At 42.2% G+C, this 18,949-nt stretch overlaps 1 protein-coding gene across 9 annotated transcripts in view; it reads left to right on the top strand.

Annotated features, from left to right (window-relative positions):
* Nucleotides 1–14,717: 14,717 nt before the first annotated feature.
* FBXL4 (F-box and leucine rich repeat protein 4) overlaps nucleotides 14,718–18,949 on the top strand; it is a 70,658-nt gene continuing 66,426 nt past the window's right edge. For 2 of the 9 annotated variants that reach the window (XM_087773724.1, XM_087773722.1), the window contains exons 1-2: nucleotides 14,720–14,794; nucleotides 15,461–15,630. The gene's annotated coding sequence lies outside the window, so the exon portion shown is untranslated. The other 7 variants (XM_087773726.1, XM_087773728.1, XM_087773725.1 and 4 more) reach the window with 5 other exon arrangements.

Below are 18,949 nucleotides of genomic sequence, written 5' to 3' on the forward strand. Positions count from 1 at the left end.
CAGATATTATAACTGCAAACAAAACACATTTACAGAAAGCTTTTGTGTTAAGAGTTTTAAATCTACCAGTAAAAACCTTGCCACAGCATTGGATTTAAAAAAAAAAAAAAAAAAGTTGCATTTTTCATTTTTCTGTTCTATGAGTGTTCATTGGGATTCCTTGTCACAACGAAGGGTAATACAGAAGGTGATCTAAAGCAACTTCTTATAATCCACCATACTGGTATTTACAGATGGCACTTTCACTACTACTACTGGCCTGATTTACTCATTTCACTAGGTTTACATAGCATTTCTATGTTTATCTGTTGCAGAAGTGAAGAACAGTCATAAATAATGTAGGAAGTCTCCTAATTATAAAGGAAAACATACATAAGAATTTAAGAAAATATTTTACCAATGGACTACAGCTGCATTTTACAATTACAAGGAATTGTAATGGTTTGATGAGCTAAATAATATAGCTTGTCTAAGCTCAACAATGTGAGCTGGAAAAATAAAATAAAACTTATTTCTGTAAATAGTTCCTGTACTGGGACCAGATCTCATAGTCTACTACAAGGCAGACATGGCAGCAGCAGAGGAGGATGAGTGGGGAGATGTGAGGAAGGTGCTAGAAGCCCAACAAGCTGAGGTATACACAAATGGTCCTTTGCGCTCTCTTCTCCTGCCAGCAGCAGTGTGCAGCATTAGGCAGATACCTATTCTGCCTATATCTAAAGCCAACTCTGCTCAGGGTGCTCTAGTTTTGTTAGAGCTGGGATTTTCAGCATTTCTGAGTTTGGAGACCTGAGGAAGAATTCAAATCCATATTAAGATATCTTTGTTTAGGGTTGCAGACATGGGTTTTAGTGGCATCTTGCTTGCACTAAGCCGCCAGTTGCTGGTCCAGAGGGGGGCAAGTTGCTCATAGCGCTGTGAAGATGCCTTAGATATCACGGAACATCTCAAATAACACCAAGTGCCTATATTAAGGTAACTAAACTGAGCCTTAGGTGTCTACATGGAGATTTCTACAGGTGATCAAGATATCTAATCTTCCTTTGTAACCTCTGGAGATCTACTCCTTACAGTCAGAGGAGACCTGAGTTCGTTCTCCATGTTCCACTGACAGTATTGGCAGGGTCTCTATTTATTGAGACATGAGCTGAGATACCTGCCTCCTATGTAGACATCTAAACATACGTATCTATATCCAGAGCTGAATCCCACTCCAAATTCTGGTTTAAATTCTGGTTTGTTTTGTTCTTATTGAAACTGGACATTTTTTTTATTTCTGTCTAAATTGTGGTGATGCCTAAGATGTATGCAGTTTGAGATTAAATAACTCAGTAATTAAGTCAGCTTTAAAGTCTAGCTTAATGGTGGCAGAAACAGCAATTTCACGTGTAGCACACTGGCAACATGGTACCGATGTGATCTACTTACTACAGAAGACTACAGAGAGCAAACTATGAATTAAATGTTAGTGTGCAGGTTCTCTTCCTGCTGACGTGTAAAATGGACTGCTCTGGAAAGCAGTATTGCTTTTAACTGAGCTTTTACTGATCTTCATTGGGAGATAGCAACTCCTCTCAGTCTATCAGAACATGGGACTATCAGCAGGTGTAGAAAATGTTCTTCGCCCTTGGTCATTTGTACGTGGCTCCAGCCAATTCTGTTTGTTCCTTAGCTCTGTCAACACCAGACTGGATAAGAAATTAAAAAAAAATATATCTGTCAAAAGTGAATTGTTAAGGGATTTCTAAATTTCCTTCTGATGTTGCACCTGAAAAGCTGAAAAGGAAAATGAGAAATAGCCTATTTCATCTAGGTACTGACTACAGATTAGAGAAACAGGAGAAGGAAATAAAAAATAACACTGGACTAGGCTGGACTTGAATGGTCTTGGCTGGGTGAAGAAGAAATGCCCGTGGACAAACTTGGAAAGCTCAAAGACAGTGTACAATTTATCTAAGTAACTTTATTCACTTGGATTCAGCTCACAAAGCTTGGTGCTTAAATAGGATATATAGTCCCAAATTTGAGTGTTGTAATGGGCAATTATCCTTGGGTGAATAAAAATGAGGCAGAATTTGTGCCTCCTATCGCAAATACCTAGGTATGAAAAGCTGGGTTCTAAATATTTGCCTTTCTGGCTCAGAACAATTATCAGACATTATATTTTAAGGAGTACACTTTATAGCTTGCAAATAACAGTCATGTGTTTTAATGTATTTAATTTTACTGGCCTGACTTTCACATATTTTAAGAGCTCTGTACCTCTCCTTGGCAGCATAAGAAGTTTATCTTGCCAGAGGGATATAAAGGGTCTGTAAATGAAAATCAGGGCTCAGTTATTCTATTTCTGAACATCAAGGTCTCAGGTATTAGGCTGTTTGAGATTATGGTTACCTACCCTACCTTAACGTGAAAGTGAAATAATGCAATGAAGAATGTGCTGGGATGAATGAAATATTCTCCCCTTCTGTTGTTGTGTTTTGTTTCCTTGCAGTTAAGAGAAGCATAAAATGTGCAATTGAATCCTGTTTGGTTGATATTAAGATAATAATTTCACGCACATACCCATACAAACAATGCTGTAATGAAAACTGAACACATTCCTGCAGCCCATGAACACCCACAGTAAATAGCCCTACTCTAAATTAACTAATAAAACTTTTCTAATTACGCATGGTAGAAAGGGTAAAGGAGAGTGATAGCAGGAAATTCCTTTTGCCTCATGCTACGGGTTTGGAAATGCAGTGACATCATTCCTATTGCCAGGCACTAGCGGAGATCATAATAGGATATAATTGTTGCTTGCTCATTTGATTGAACTCCAAAACTATATCAAATAACACTTAATTATACACACAGAATATCATTACAGAAGAGAACTCGGAACTGAGAGCTCAGTGTAAGCAGAAGCATTTAATAATTATACAACTCCTGCAGATGCAAATAGATAACTTGCTGCTAATTAGTCTGGAATTTTATGCTTGCAATATCCTAAGTAAATCTAGTGAAAATTAGTTGGGAGCCTGAACATACAGTTTTACTATAGCTCCATCTGGTATGTGCCCTCCGATTACCCAGCACGTTGGCTAGCTGTTTGAGGGACACATTTGATATCTGGCCAAGTTTAAAGGTCTACTGGAGGTAAAACAATGCCCACCCTTTTACAAGGGGATCATTGTTGCTCAACAATAAAGCTCTCTGGCTTACTTGAATGTCAACAACTCAGAAAAGTTGATGTTTGGAGCCATCAAATAAAATGTTTTTGTGAAACAGTTTATTATTTCAGTGGTAATTATTTGAATCATTCATGGTAAAGGATGTTTGCTAATGAGAGCTTGGCTGCTGTAAATTCCAGGGAGACTGAATGCTCTTTGTGCTGACAAAAAGGCCCAAATCACTGGAGAGCGACTGACTGGACAAATCATTCATCTATGCAAATGCCAGCTGAAATGGTCAGATGCATTTATTACCCTCCTCATTATAGTAAACAAGGCAGAAATCGTGACTGGCAGTTATCAACTTGCCCTGAAGTGTGATTTGTTCTCCTACCACTATTTAAATGAGAGGAAGAAAGGCATGCCACCAGGGACTTTGTCGGTTTATAAAAGAGTAAATGTCACATAGCCCAGTGCTTAAAGACTTTTGATTGACAAATGTTTTATTTGACATATCAAACAATAATGGTTTTCATATCAAATAGTCCATATTTGTTAGCAGAAATTTAACCCTTGGAAGAGTGAAAACTGATTTTTCAGAATGCTCTGAACCCAGGTGGAAAGTTAAGGGAAAAAAAAAGGAACTGTCTAACTGGGTGGACTGGAAAGACTCACACAGTACTGTAGGAAGGTATTTTTAATGGAGCCTTCAAATGAACTGCTGTCTTAGTTGCTTCAAGAAAGCATCTCACATCAGGAAGGCTAAAAGCATGAAACAAAAGGAAATAAAACAGTGATTTATTACTTTTTTTCCTAAAGGAAATATAACAGCAGTTTAAGAGATCTAAACAGGACTTGCTTCATCCTCAAGCTATGCTCCTAGGACATTTATGCTTGTATCAGGACAGGATATAGCCCAATTTGTTTGAGGAATGTATGAGTTTGATAACCAGAAATATTACTGAAAAAAATAAAAACAAACAAAAAAGAAGCAAACAAGAACACAAATCAAAATTCTTATTTGTATTAGGAGTGTGTATTTGTTGCTACCTTTCACTTTAAGAAGCACAGGCTTTTGTGTTGGTGAGCTGTCATTACTGAACATGAAACTATTATTATATAGGTGGCTCTGAGACCCTGTATAAATATTTACAAAATCATATGTCCTCTGGTATTAAACAAGAAAGAAATCACATGTGATTAAATGATGCTTCACATCATTTGCTGATGATGTCTTTTCATGTCTGCAAGTTGGTGCAAGGATCAGGTGGAAAAAACTCTGAGTCAGATCCTTTAAACCTTTTCCACCCAGACCAGTAAACTGCATCTCAAGAATGAGACATCATTAGGTATTTTAAGAGGAGAATAAAGCTCTTTTTGATCATGACTTTCTAGGGGCATGGGGGGAACGATGCTACCTGCCTATATCTTCTAACCTATGCATTCTGTTGAACTGAGATTCTGCAATCCAAGTAGCCTGGCAGAGAAATATTAAGTGGAAAAGAAGCTAGAAAAAGCCTTTTGGAAAGATGCTTTGGGTTATCTGGGAAATATAATGTGATTTTAATAGTAATATGAATATGAATAATATTGCTTATTAGCTAGCATGATAGAGGGAGGAATTAAAAACAAACAATGTCTATATAATGCTTTATGGCTCTTGTGAATCAAACATTAACTGATTCATTTTCTCATTAGCTCTGTGAAGTAGCATCATTAATCCTCCTTTGTGATGGGAGAGCATCTGCATATATAGATAGGTGGTAGATATTTAAGGTCACTCAGCTGGCTGCAGCAGACCTAGGTGTTACTACGTAGAGCATCTGATTTCCACTTGTGTGCATAGCTATTACTGTATGCTAGGACTATGTACAGAGACACTTCCTACGTGCTGAAAATGGATCACCATGGCATTTACTTTTACTGTATACCTCTGCTATCAACATTTAAAGGTCTTTGCCTTTTAACTTCATAAAAAAGCACTTGTCATCGTGGCTATCACTACTGTCATCAGAAATACAGGATTTTCCATTCCAACCTGACGTACTGATTCTTAATTCCAGTATCCAGTATGTGAAGGCAGGTCGGCCTGGTGCTTCGGAGTAATATCCTTGGCCAGTCAGGCTGTGCTGCCTTGCATATGGAGGAAAAATCCTCCACATGTATCCTGGAACCACAAGGACATCTGGCGAGATATATACTTTGCAGACAGAGGACTACAAACATTCTTGCTGATCACAAAACAATCCAACAGTAGTATTTGTTTTTGTGACATTATGCAAGATATCAGAAGAATGATTGCAAATATCGCGAAGAAAATATTCCCATTTTTTTCTAACACAGCTTCTATTATTAGATCTAAGTGCCTCCTTGCATTCTGTTCCTAACGTAGTGCAAGTACACACATAAAAAACATAAAGTCATTTGTTACCAGCATCCTCTTTATAGGCATTTTGAGATTACCCTTCTGTCTTGGGATGTGGCCAGCTCTTATTTATGGGAGTCCCTTCTTCTCCTTCCTCCTGTGCCCCCACATTCCCCTTTTATCATCCTCACCCTCCTAATTTCTTCCTCAGTCTCTCAGAAGCTGGTGTGTTTAAATGTTCCCACCGGTCCACCATTCTGGCTGCCATCAATCTCCTTCAGACCTGTCACATCATTCCAGAGCTGCTCCTTCTGTGGGTCTTCAGGGTGCTGTCACGAGGGACTGATTTAACACGGTGGAAGATGGTTAGCTGCAGAGACAGGACAGACCAACGGAGCTTTGTAAAAGCTATAAATAGTGTTCTTGGTTTCGAGGACTTTGGAACTGAAGAAGAAAGGCAAGGTGCTAATGAGGCAGGGAGGAGCACCTGCTCTTCGATGACATTTCTGGCCTCCACCTTCTCCACTGGAGAAAAAGTTAAAGGAGTTGATTAATATAGTTCAGGAAGGTTTCAGGATTAATTTTCAGGAATGTGAAGTAATCAACATTTTCTCAAGCAGTTAGTATGTTCAGTCAATAGCAATGCCACCTTCAGGACTAACTATGTGCCCAGAATAAGTGATCATCAGGAAGCCAGGGACAGGACAACACTCGGTCTACAGGGTTATAATGATAGAAGAGGGAAAAATCTCACTAACAACGCTGAATATCTTTCATTAATGCATACTGGAAGCTAACAGCAGGCAGCAAAAAAACCTGTTTCATTTTGCCGGTTATTCCAAGTAACTTGGTGTCCCCTGCACGGAGGTGAGTGGGCTGCATGCACATAAGCAGTTTTCTGTGCATCCCAAGCCTCCTTAACCTGAGCAGGAGCTGCAGATGTCACTGCAGCTTCAGGCTTGGACTGGTGATCCCTAGCTATGTCCTCCAAACAGTGAGGAAAGCTTTTGGTGCCAGGAGGCAGAGAAATCAATAGATTAAAAAAACAGATTCAAACCAAACACTCATCTTCTGGTGAAACTGCTGTATTCAAAAGCTAAGGATTAAATCGCTCTGTCATGAAAAACATAGTCCAGTGTTCTTAGCAACTGCACATTGTTACCTTGTTTTTGGATGAACTAATTAATTACAGTACCAGCAACTCACTGGCAAATCTCAGGCACAATATGTTGGAGGAAAAAGCTCCAGGAAGAACTGACCTACCTATGATCTTCCTTAAGCGGCTTTATAATGGCGTAATTCCAGTCACTTCAAAGGAGTTACCCTCATTCAGAAGTGTACAAATCAGTAGTAGGCCAAATATTTCATAAGTATTTGTAGTCAAAAACTATTTAACAGTCATAATCATGTGAAATCATTGGCAGATGTGCTGAATAGCCTGAAACTGAAGGTAAAATGGAACAAATAAAACAAACTGTGGAGACATTTTTACGTCAAAAAAAACGTTCCTTAAACAGTCTGATCTGTATCCAATACAAAGATATTAATACCAGTCTTTTCATTATTCAGAACTCTTTCAGTAAAACTGCATCCAAATTAACATAACCATCTATTTCCATGTGAGCAGGAATTCATGCTAATTGTACATTAATTCCCAGGATGAATAATTGAGGTATCAGATGCAACTGCTCAAAAACCTAAATTGTGTTCAGTGCTAAAGTAACAAGGTCTAAGCCTTAAGTTAAGGAAGAAAACTACACATAGGTCTTCATTAACATACCGGGAACCAAGCCACAGCTGATAAAATCACAGACCACACAGGTTTAACAGTGTGCAACTCTATGATACTTAACTCAGTCTGAACGCATCTGTGTCTTTAAAGTTTCACAGCACTGGTAATTTTATAGCTAGGAACCATCACCTCCCATTATGCTATCAGTCCTCTTTCCAAAGCAATAATGATGTCTGGATGTGGAAAGGGAATTATATTAAAATGATGCCTAGTTTTTCTTGTTTGGGATCAGCTAGCATTTACTCCCACTTCCCTGTATTTCTCCCTGGCAATGCTGTATGGAGAACGTAGATGTAGATGTCTTACCCATTATGATTCCTCTGCATACTAGTACGACACAATGTTGCTTGATACTGCTGCCTATTCACCCTCTCTCTGTAAGTACTACCTAGATCACAAACCTACTTCATCAACTATGGAAACCAGCCAAATTCCTGGAAGAAAATATAGTAATTTCAAAGCTAATCCATGCAAAACAGGAGGAAGCTAGCTAAATAAACCAAGACCCAGGGGTTGGATAACTACTTGTAACTATCAGCTCGCTTGTTTCTGACTAGCTGTAAGATGGAAATAGAGCATCCAGCTCACTAAGGTAGAGAATTCCAGTATAATTAGTAGACAAGAATGAAAAAAAAAACCCAGATTCTTGTCTTTTATAGTCTAATTGTTTGAATGCCAACATGGTACCCATGCATACTTCAGAAGTGACTTGGTCCAGTTGTTTCTATTGCTGTAGCAAATTCATTCCCAAACAGAGAATGCTTGGGTCAGACATCTGGCTGTGTTATTTTTTATTTGCACCGTATCTATACTGAAGGGACTTTCACAAATTAAGGAGAACAAAAGCGTTTCCTGCAATGGGGGCAGGGTGTTGCGCACGTGTGTGTGTGTGTACACATGTGCATATTACAAGTAGGCATACACTCTATAACTTTTAGTTGTTGGTATAGCAGGGGAAGGAAGGTGGCTACAAGCTTCTAGCTGGAAGCCGAAGCTCATTAAGTCTTTCCTGAAATTGGCTGCTAAAAGCTTATATATTTAGGGAAGTGACAGTCTCTTTTCTTACACATTATCTGCTGGAAACAAAAAGCAGAAAGAACACAACTAGAGACTTCTTGCCAGTTTTACACACCCGCCCCAGCAGTATGAGCCCTCTTTCTCAACCCAGTTTGCTCTATATTCTGGAAAAATGCTTGAATGACAGACTCAGCTGAATGACCTGATGCCATTTATCCTTAACTCTGGGAGGACTGAACTTCTGCTGATGGATAGACCTTATCTCTGTGAGAAGATAGGTTCCTTTTTTATGCCCTTGCTTGCTGAAGAGGACTCATTAGGTTAACCAAGAGGTCATTAGGTCATTAACTGCCCAAGTTGTGGTAGATTTCCCATGACTTTTTAGGGCTTGTACGCATTTAGGTCTCCCAGACTCTCCTTCGCTAAAATTCGGGAATAATTTGTTTTGGAAGAAGGCAACAAAATAAGACGCTGAATTCTAATACATATTCTGAACTGTTCCATCACAAAATAAGCTTTGCAATGTGCTTTGTATATTTCCTCTCCGCTCCGCCCCCCCTTGTTTTTTAATAAACACAGCAAGCAGTAAAGCCTCCTTAATTTTTATGGGTAAATTTTCTTATATTGTCTTTTAATACATCACTTTTACCTTTTATACTTGTATGATATCTTCAGCAGTGGAGAAAGGTAATAAATAAGCATATGGTTTTACTGTTGGCATATTTACATGGCTGAAAGCAGCTTTTCTGCATGCAGTGGATGCACGTGCTATTTCTGAAAGAAAACTTTTGCACATCTGATCCATCATGTTCGTAGCCTAAGACAGCAGTTGCAAAGCATCACCAACACCTTCTCCATTCATTGCCATTGATAACAATGCTCACATTGATCTGATTGGAACAGCGATATGCACTTCACAGTACTTCTCATAGTTTTCCAGGTTTCTAACTCTTGGGTGGAATCATCTTACTGTTTAGCAGCAGTAACTCTTCAGCTCTGCTGAGCTCTGATTTGATTGATCATGCCACTGTGAAATGTGGCAGCAGTGGATGAGTCACAGGCAGCTTTGTAGCCATGGAACACAACTGACCTATAAAAATATCTCTAGTCATATGAACATATTATAAAGGGTTTTAAATTGTTATGTGGTGCTTGATGGGAGGCCAACAATGTCTTTTTGTGAGGCTAAATTACATATCTCTATTGAAATCAATATGGCTCAGATCTGCAAACACTGAAGTACTGCACTGCAGCTGAATCTATTCCCTTGGTTTTTGTGCTAAAAACCGGCACAGGGTAGACATTACACACGTCTATCTCAAAACTACCAGTCATCTGCTCCTTGCTGCCAGTCAGTTCATACAGCCACTATTCAAGAAAATATGAAATGGCTGATACATTTCTAAAGAAAAAGTACTGGCATGATAAAGGAGGCTTGAGCTGATTAACAATTACTACCAATCAATATCATAAGCCTGATAAAACACAGAGCCCAGCTAATTATTAAAACTTTCTTTTCATCATGAAATTACAGTAAGACCTTGTTCAAATGTATCTTGCAGCTCTCTAGTTGTTACGAAGAAGGAATCAATTGTCCCCGTTCCTTGAGCGCACATGCCTGTGATACTCTTCTGCACTCCTAGCAGGCTGCAAGGAAAGCCTAGCGACTAGAAGCAGCCGACAGTGCACCAGAAGCACTTAGCTTTAGAAATCTGACATTCAGAAGGTTAAAGCAATGGGTCTGGTTTGAAGAAAGTAGGTGCTTTGCCAGAATTGCCTCTGGGAACGTTTTTATGGCATAGACACCTAGAGCGTTTACTTGTCTGCTGGAATAGAAAAATGGAGGTAGCCCAAGGGCTAAGGGAATTTCCTACTTACTCTTTCAGTTGTTATTCAGGTTTCAATGTTACTGTATATCTTGCTAAAATGTTACACAGGTTTTACATTCCCACTCTTAAATTTCAGCTGAATGCAGCAACAAGCTGTGCAGTGTCAACACAAAAGCTTAATAAGATTGCATCTATCTCTGTCTCTTTAGATCCCTATATGAAGCCTATTGCTGGTTAAAATTAGCATATTGTACTTACTGGATCCTACTGCTGCTGACAAAGGATTCTGATTTAAAACTTGTCTGAAGATTCTTGCACAACCTCCTTGTATGCAGTAGATTTTACTATCTCAGATTCCCTAATCCTCATTAAAAACCTCACGAAGACTTCAGTCAGCACATCCTTTCCACGCTTTAGGATTATTGCTCATGAGTATATTTCTGCAGAAAGATAAAACGGAAAGAGGAAAGATTTTTAACTGTGATATGTCCAGGTAATGCTGTATTTTGATAAATTAGGATTTTCTCATTCTTTATGCTTTTTTTCTTAAAGCTTAATTACATATCATGCAGACTGCTTCCACAGTAAGGGCAGTGCTTAGCCACTCAAATGCTGAAACTGTTATTGTTATATAATTCGGTAATATATACTATGTACTTCATAGAAGACATAGCAAGGCATCGCCCTTGCCCCAGTGAGTCTATAATCTAAATTCTGTGTGATCTGCCGAGAACCAGTGCCAAGCAGCAGAGAGACAGATGAAATACTGCAGCAGTTTAATTGTGCATAAAATTTAAGCACATACTTGTACTGTGGCGCATTTTTCTCTTTATTTTTTAATAAAAATGTAGGAAAATAAAGATAAAATGTAGCAGATATGATTAACTATGCAATATGGCGTTTTCATAGAGCATCACAGAGAGAGGATGCTATGCAAAATGTTGTTACATGACAAAAAAACCCCACAGGGAATAAAAAATTTCCTCTGGAAAAAATAGAGTTCAAGCTGACACAGAAACCAATGACTTGTTAGGCCTGGCTCATGGAAACACCTACAAACTTGTTTAAATTTACTCACTGAGGAGTCTCCTTGACTTAGTATACTTTCTCTTCCACTTCAAAGAATATATGTAATTTCACATATCAAAAAGCAGTAATGCCGGTCCAAGAGGCAGTGAGATGTTTCCCATGCTGGGTTAATATCCTGGGACGCAGAAGAAGCCAGAGAGAACAACTCACACCAACGGCAACGCTGTTATGCATAGGCACTCAGTGTTGCTTTGTGGTTAACACTTGGCTAAGTTGGTTGTATTAAAAGTAACTCACTGATTAAAATGGTTTCATTATTTTTGGGTTTTCACTTTAAAATACAAAGCTTTGCAAAGTGATAACAAAATTCAGATCAGTTTCCTGCTGGGAGGGGGAACTGGTGGCTTACAAGCCAGGTAGTTTTTTGCATGATTTGTTTATTTGCAAAATGTTTTCTCAACCAATATGTTAGAAATAGCAACACAGGCCTCTCTTTTTTTGCAAACTTAACTAAAGTGTTACCCTGTTTTCAGGAGGAGCTGTCTCCTAACTCTTTACCCAAGGCTCAGGTAAGCTTCATTGCTTAATAAGCAGATTCTTTGTTCTCACTGAAAATCCCTTTGCTTTTTCAAAGACCACCTTGCCTGAAAAAGTGGATCTGGATATCTTCTGGGAGTGCAGAACATAAGAGAACCTTGGAGCTCCAGCCGCCAGACACCGTAGCTGACGGGGTGGGATCTTCACCTCCTCCTACGGAAAGCTTCCTTCTGGACGTGTTTATCACAATGGCAGCTTGTGGTGGTGACAAGTGAGTTCAAGGATCTGACCGTGGATCCAAGACCCAGCCACATGTCTTGGGAATCAAAAGCAATTGAAATGTCACCAGCCGTATTATTCCCTTACGTGCCTTTGGTATAGACACAGACATAACTTCATCATATTTAACCATGCCAGTTATATGGCCTTTCCATTCTTTATACCTAATTTTGAAATAACAGTATTCCTGCTGACTTCAGTAAGATTTCCCCCTCATGAGCAAGCCATAGTGAGCAAAAGCTGAAGGAGAAGCAGGATGGTGTTAAGACATGAATTTGGCGATTACAAAGTTTGATTAACACACAGAAGACAAGACTCACTGTTATTTTACAAACGGAAGGTTTCCTGTACTGTTCTACCAGTGTATTTCCTTTCAACACAGAGGACCATCTCTGGAACATATTCTATGCCTAGTTTTACCGCTGATGTGTATACAGAAGTATGTATAAAGTGTTTATGTGGCATAGCTGACTGGAAATTATCTGTCATCTCCAGATGTGGATAACTGTTGAATGAAAACAGATCATCAATTGATTTTTACAAAGGCTGTGGAATGACAATTTGACAGTAATTTGGAGCACATCTTGAATGGACATAGCTTGAATTTGAGACAGCAGCCTAGACAAAAAGGACACTGTCACCCAGTGTCCTCTGTCCCCTTCAATAAATACTAGTCTCTCTGGAGTTTTAAAATGCTACCTGCCATTGGACAACCTCTGTGAATAATGATTAAGTCGGCTCTGTAATTTTTCTAGCTTGGTAAGGGTGTGTTCATACACAGCTCATCGCATTTGCTGTCTGAAAGCCTGTGGGACGGTCTGTGCTAGGTGGAGAGAGGTGTACCTCCAAACAGCGATACCTTCTGTGTACCTTAGGCACCTGTCATAGGAGTGAATGGGATAGGCTGGGTCACCGGGAGGCAGCCGTGTCTCCCCTTGAATTACAGAATGAGCCTAGCAGCCTAGATCAAACACATAACCTTTACAAAGCTAAATTTAAGTGGTAACTCCAGCATTTGTAAGCTGGAGGGTGAGCGGACCAAGAGAAAAACTTTTCATATCCTTCTATCTTCTGCACTGACACAGAACTCAATCTCAATGTAGTCTTAAAATAAACACCCGACAGGAATGATTTAGCCAAACATAGACCTCTCCATAGATACCTGAACTAGTTGACCGCTTTTTCTTTGTAGCCAATAGGCAGAAATGGATACTCTTAGGTTCCTCTTCCTAGGTGATATATCTGATGCTAAAGTAGAGGGCTCAAATATTTGAGTTAGATAAATTGTGCCTTCAAAGTGTTCCCATTCTCTTCATTTCATTCGGAAAGGGAGGATAGCATGATAGGTACAAAACCAATATGAAAACAATAAAATAAACAAAATAAACCACAAAAATTCAGCTTCATGTCTAACATTTTCTGACTCATCAAACTTATTCATAGTCTTATTTCCTTTTTTTTTTTTTGTATTTTTATGACTTCGAATTTTAAGGTGGTCACTGCCTGGGAAGGTGGGTATTGAAAGCACTTTTATAAGCACTCTGTGGCTAGCACCTAACTGTAGGGTAGGAGTGAGGGAGAGAGGCTAAATGATGCAGAAAGGCACACTACACCGCTGGCACCGGACCCTGAAGAGCCTACCTTTCTCTTCCGTAAAAGTAATGCCTTAAAAGTTGGGGTTTAAAATGTTATTTGTAAAATATTTTGTATGGCACAGTGGCATCTTATGCATATAAACTAGGAATGTACGTGTGTCTATTTCTGTACGTGCACACACATGTGCGTGCAGGTACATGAATCGCCCATAAGCTGGTCACCCTGGCATGTCTTCTCGTGGAAAGCAGGACTGTGCAGCGGCCTGCCTGCCGCTACAGGTAGCAGCAGAGAACCACTCTATCCTAAATGTATAGACTTCTATATTTGGAATGTATTATAAATGTATAGAATTTATACTAAAGCATTATACAAAAAGTACCTTAGATATTAAGTATTCTTAATCTTTTCTGGATATTTAGAGTTCTTTTTTGACCACCTAGTCAAAGCCAGCATCGCTATTTTCTACTGCGACCGAAGGGTCCCGGGTGCCACCCAGCGCGGACCATTGCCGGAGAGGTGAGGAGCCCGGACGGCCTGGCAGCAGTTTTGGCGACCATCGCCGGAGCTGGGATGGGGAGCGGTGGCTGAGAGAGGAAGCACGAGGGCTCGGGCCGTGGAACCGAAACACGACACCTCCGTGGCGATGCGCCAGCCCGGCACCCCGGGGCCACCACATGAAGACCAGTTCAGATGAGGGCCACCCTTACGACACGCCGGGGACTCAAGGCACCTGGTTAAGTAAGTGCACGATCCGGTCGGGCTGGGGTTAGGGAGAGGCTTTGAAGCCGCCTGTGAAGAAGCCCTGGGAGGAACCAGGCTGGGGCTTGCCAGGGACAGGCGGGCTTCCAGCGGGCGCCTCACCGCGCCCGCGGAGGTAAAACGGCGCAAGCCCGAGCGGGCTTGAGCCGCACAGCGTAACAAAACCACCGCTTTCCCCTTGACTTTGCAATTAAAACACAGACAAGGACGCCGGGCCGGCCCGCCGCCCCCCTCAGCCAGCGGCCCGCCGCCCGCCTCAGCCCGCCACCGGCCGCCGCGGCCCGCCCCGCCCCGCGCCGAGGCAGGGCGGGCGCAGCTGGCAGCCCCGCCCCCGCGCCGCTTCCTCCGGCGCCCCGCCCCGGCCGCCGTGCGGGGCTTCCGGCGGCGCCTGGCGCGGCGGCGGTGGCGGCCCGGGCCGCTCCGCCCTCCGGACGGGGTAGGGTGGCGGCTCGGCGCGGGGGGGCCGCGCTGCCTACCGGCGCCCCTCCCCTCGGGACGCGGCCGGGAGCAGGGGGGTCGCCCCGGCGGGGCGGCAGGTGCCGGCCACCCCCCTCCGCGCCCCCGCCCGGCCTGGCAGCGCCGGGCCCGGGAGCAGCCCGGCGCGGCTGCCGGTGCCGCTGCCGGTCCTGCGCGGCGGGTGCGGCCGGCCGCAGGTGTGTGCGTGCCTGCCCGCCCGGCGGAGGCGGGGGCCGGGCCGCAGGGCCGGTGGTTGGCGGGGCCGGGGCGGGCTGCCGTCGGCGCCTCAGGGAGGGGACCCGGAGGGCAGTGGCGGCACCGGGCCGCCCCGCCCGCCGCAGGGTGGGGGTGCCCCGCCGGTGCCCGTGGGCCTCGGCGAGACCTGCCCCTGGGGGAGGGGGTCTGGCGGCGAAGAGCGCGAAGTCGTAGGGAGGCGCGGGAGGGCGGCGGGAGGAGCGGGCGGCGCTGGGGCCGGCGGTGCGCGTCGGCTGCCCCGCGGATCCCGGCCGCGCTGGGAGCGCCGCGCCGCCGTCGGTGCTGGCCGCGGCCTGGGCCCCGCGGGGGGGTGCCGGAGTTGCACCTCGTTACCCCGGTTGCCCGGTCACAACACCACGGAATAGCAGCGTGTGTTTATTTGTTCATTTAGGTGCGTGCTCCGGGGCGCCTCGCTTCGTGTCAGCGGTTACTTACTGTCACCGGCGCAGGCGGGTGTGGAGAGTGGGAGAGGACTGCGTGGCCTGGTGACTGCGCTCAGGGCAGTGAGGAGGCAGGGCAGCAGCAAGTAGATGCTCTACAGAATATGACTTGCGTGGAGAGGTAGTACAGCGTTGTGAAGAGAAAAATGAGACGAAGAACGCGCTTGAATTGCTTACTGAAAGTAGTATTGAATGGGGATTTTGGTTTTTTTTTGGCCTGAGGAGGAGAGTTTCGCCGTAGCTGGAAGGGTAGTTGTTCAAAATGAAGCGGTATAACGCTGGTGACTTTAAACTTTGTGTAGAATGAGTCATTTTTAAAAGGGGCTACCTGATGGTTTGCACATATTGAGAAACAATTTCTGTTCTATGTGAAGACCACCTCCAGAAGGCAGGGGGGTCACCTGGACCGTGTAATAGATGCCTAAAGAACATTTGTCACTGTTACATTGCGATGCTAAACCACGCAATGACTTCTGGTCCTAGAAGGAGGGAACAGTCAGTCAGTGAAGTAGTCTGAAATTCTTGGATTTTGCATGTTTTGGTGCTCATGGGGGCAACACAAGCAAGATTTTAAATAGATGGAATTGTCATAATGTTCCTTTTTTTTTTTTTTTTCCAAACTGTAAAGTTGTAAGTTGGAAATACGTAAAATGGCTATGTTTTTAGTGCCAGAACACAGTACAGGAAGAAACACGGCAAGGGGGGCCCAAGTTTAAAGTATGCTATAAGAGCTTATTAATTTTTAATTAATATTAGCTTCTAGTTTCAACAAGTTGAGTGTAGATGTTGGTATAATCTAGGTAATTAACAGTGAGAGATGCTAACCTGCGGTAAAAATACTCTGATTTAGCCTGTAATGTAAGGTTCCGGTATTCCCTCTGTGCAATAATGTGCAAAGATAATTAAGAGATTTCCTATTTACCATCTTTTATCTAAGATGCATATATTAAATTGCATTAATCTTTCTTCAGAGATAATACAATCTATTGTTTTTGTCATTTATACGTTCTTTGTAATTTGTCAATGTTGCTGTTTCTTTTATAGTCAAGTGAAAGAAAACTCTGCACAGTACTCCCAAGTGTGAGATTAGCAAAGCTGGTGTAAAGAGGAATTATTACCTCTCTGGCTTTAAAAATCAAACCTGGTATATACATGACTTGTATATACAACATTTGCTTCTCTTGAAATAGTACGAACTCTTGTCTAACAGATGCATTGCCAGGGATGGCTCAGGGACGAAATATGACATCTTTCATTTTTTTGTATGTCTAATATCTGTTACTTGTTACGGTTTTACACACATCCTTCACTTTGTAGGCCCTCCAAATCCCCAGTATTTTTCTGTATATTCCCCACCTTTTCCCAGCAGTCTGGTTGGTGAATAACTATGTAACTATGTCCTGTTTCTGCTCTCATGGGATGAAACTGTGAATACTGTGGAGCTGCATTTGCAAAAACAACCAAAATGAATAGGTGCAATAATCATTAACAGGTTGGGTTGCTTGGAAGCGTGAAAATAATTTGTGTACATAAACTCCCTGTAAAAAGAGGCGAAATAGACTGAAGACATCTAGTGCTTTTGAGTGCTTTAGTTTAATTAGTACCTGTTCCCATGAAATCTGTACAGAAACCATAAGACATTTTCCTTTGCCAAGGTTTGTTGTGTTTGAAAGAAGGAAATAGCGAATTACAGTCTTAAAAGGCATTCTGTATGTGTTGCATGAAGGGAAGAAGGGTTAATCATCATAGAAAAAGGAAATTTGCCCATATAATTGAGATAGTAGTCAAGTAAATAATGATGTGAATAGGAGAGATTGTAAACAATGTGGTGAGCTCTAAGGTATTTTGAAAGGAGGTAGCATCTCTCTCTCTCTTAGGAAAGTTTTATTCCAGGTCTAGTCCAATCTGGTTTTCTGGAGTCCTGTCTGTCTGGTAAAACTGGAGGTAACATTTCTGTGGCTCTTTGAGCTGGTCTGACTTGGGGCTCTTGCGGTCTTACTGCCCCCTCGAGCCAGCACTGACTTCATGTTAACTGGCAGCGAGTTGCTTTGGGGAGATGAACAGAATAAAAAGCTACGCTGTCTTGCAGGAGTGGTTGGTGTCTGGCTGGACAGGCCCCAGGACTCATCTGGCTCCCCAGCAGCGCCGACTGGAGAGGTGGCTGTGAAGCAGAGAGGGGAGGGCACAACAGTTGCTGTGCGTTCATAGAATATCGCTTTTTGTTTCTAACCAAACCATGAACACCCTCTGTGCTAGTCTGTGGTGGCTGCTGAAGGTCCTGGTATTTAATAGTGCCATTTCAGTCTATTTAATGGTATCTTGTCAGAAAAAAATTGTGATATGAAAGAAACAAAATAAAAGAAAAGAAATAGAAGGCTGGTGCTTGGGAGGAGGATAATAAGACACGTTTAAAAGAAATCTTTATTAAGCTTCAGATTGGCATAATTATGCCTGTAGAAAAGAAAATGAATAATATACAACAGGCCAAAGATGCTGCCAGAGATTGGAAAGTATAGTTGCATAGGCGCAAATGGGTCTCTCAAAAAATCAAGCAGTTTGGGGGAGGGAGGAGTTTTCCACATACGCTTCCACATACATACGCTTCCTGTACATGAACTGCTCTGCTCCAGAGCTGTTTATCTTGATGCTTTGCATAGGCCTGAGTCTGTGTTTTTATCTTTTTTTGCACAGTTAAATCCCTTTAATTGGAAATCAGCTTGACCTGTGGTAGTTCCTGAAAAAAATCTCTCTATATCATCTGGCCCTACTGATCTGTATTTAATGTAATTCTTTTGCTAGGTTATTATCCTTTAACCTGCTGAGCAATTTTTTTAACTCCACACAATTCTTAATGCTTCTTTTAAAATGCGAAGAGTTCCTATTTGTATTGTAGTCCCAATGCTTATTTGTCCTTCTTTTATAAGTCTTCTGTTTCCTCTTACTTGTTATAAACTACTAAATCCTATATTGCTTTTAACTCTTTAGAAATAAATTACCTCCACTTGTATTGTTTAGACTAATACATTTTTGTGAAAGCTGTATGCTCTTCCCTGTTTCTTCCTACTTACTTCTGAGCCTGTTGACCAGTGTCAGCCAAAATTGACAAAGTGGCGCCAGTGTCAAGGATATCAAATTTTTACAGGTTTTATGAAAACCATCAAGTTGGTAGAGGGGGAATGACCCAAATTAATGTTTCTGCTAATGGAAAATCTGCAGCATGATTTCAGGTTATCTGCTCTGTTAGGCCTGACTTAAACTGGCCAGCTGGTTGATGCACAGCTCTGAACCAGCTGGTTATGGTTTGACAAGCTGGTAGGGAGCACAGCTGGGTTTTACAGCAGTGCTGTAAGAGCTCCAGGCCGTGGCCAGAGGAAGCCTGGAGTTTGCAGTGCAGGCGTGCGGTTGTGTAGGATGCGTATATGAGATCAGTGATTCGCACC

The sequence above is a fragment of the Nipponia nippon genome, unplaced genomic scaffold (assembly GCF_047370975.1).
Source record: "Nipponia nippon isolate SJK-2023a ecotype South Korea unplaced genomic scaffold, ASM4737097v1 scaffold_4, whole genome shotgun sequence".
Lineage (NCBI taxonomy): Eukaryota > Metazoa > Chordata > Aves > Pelecaniformes > Threskiornithidae > Nipponia > Nipponia nippon.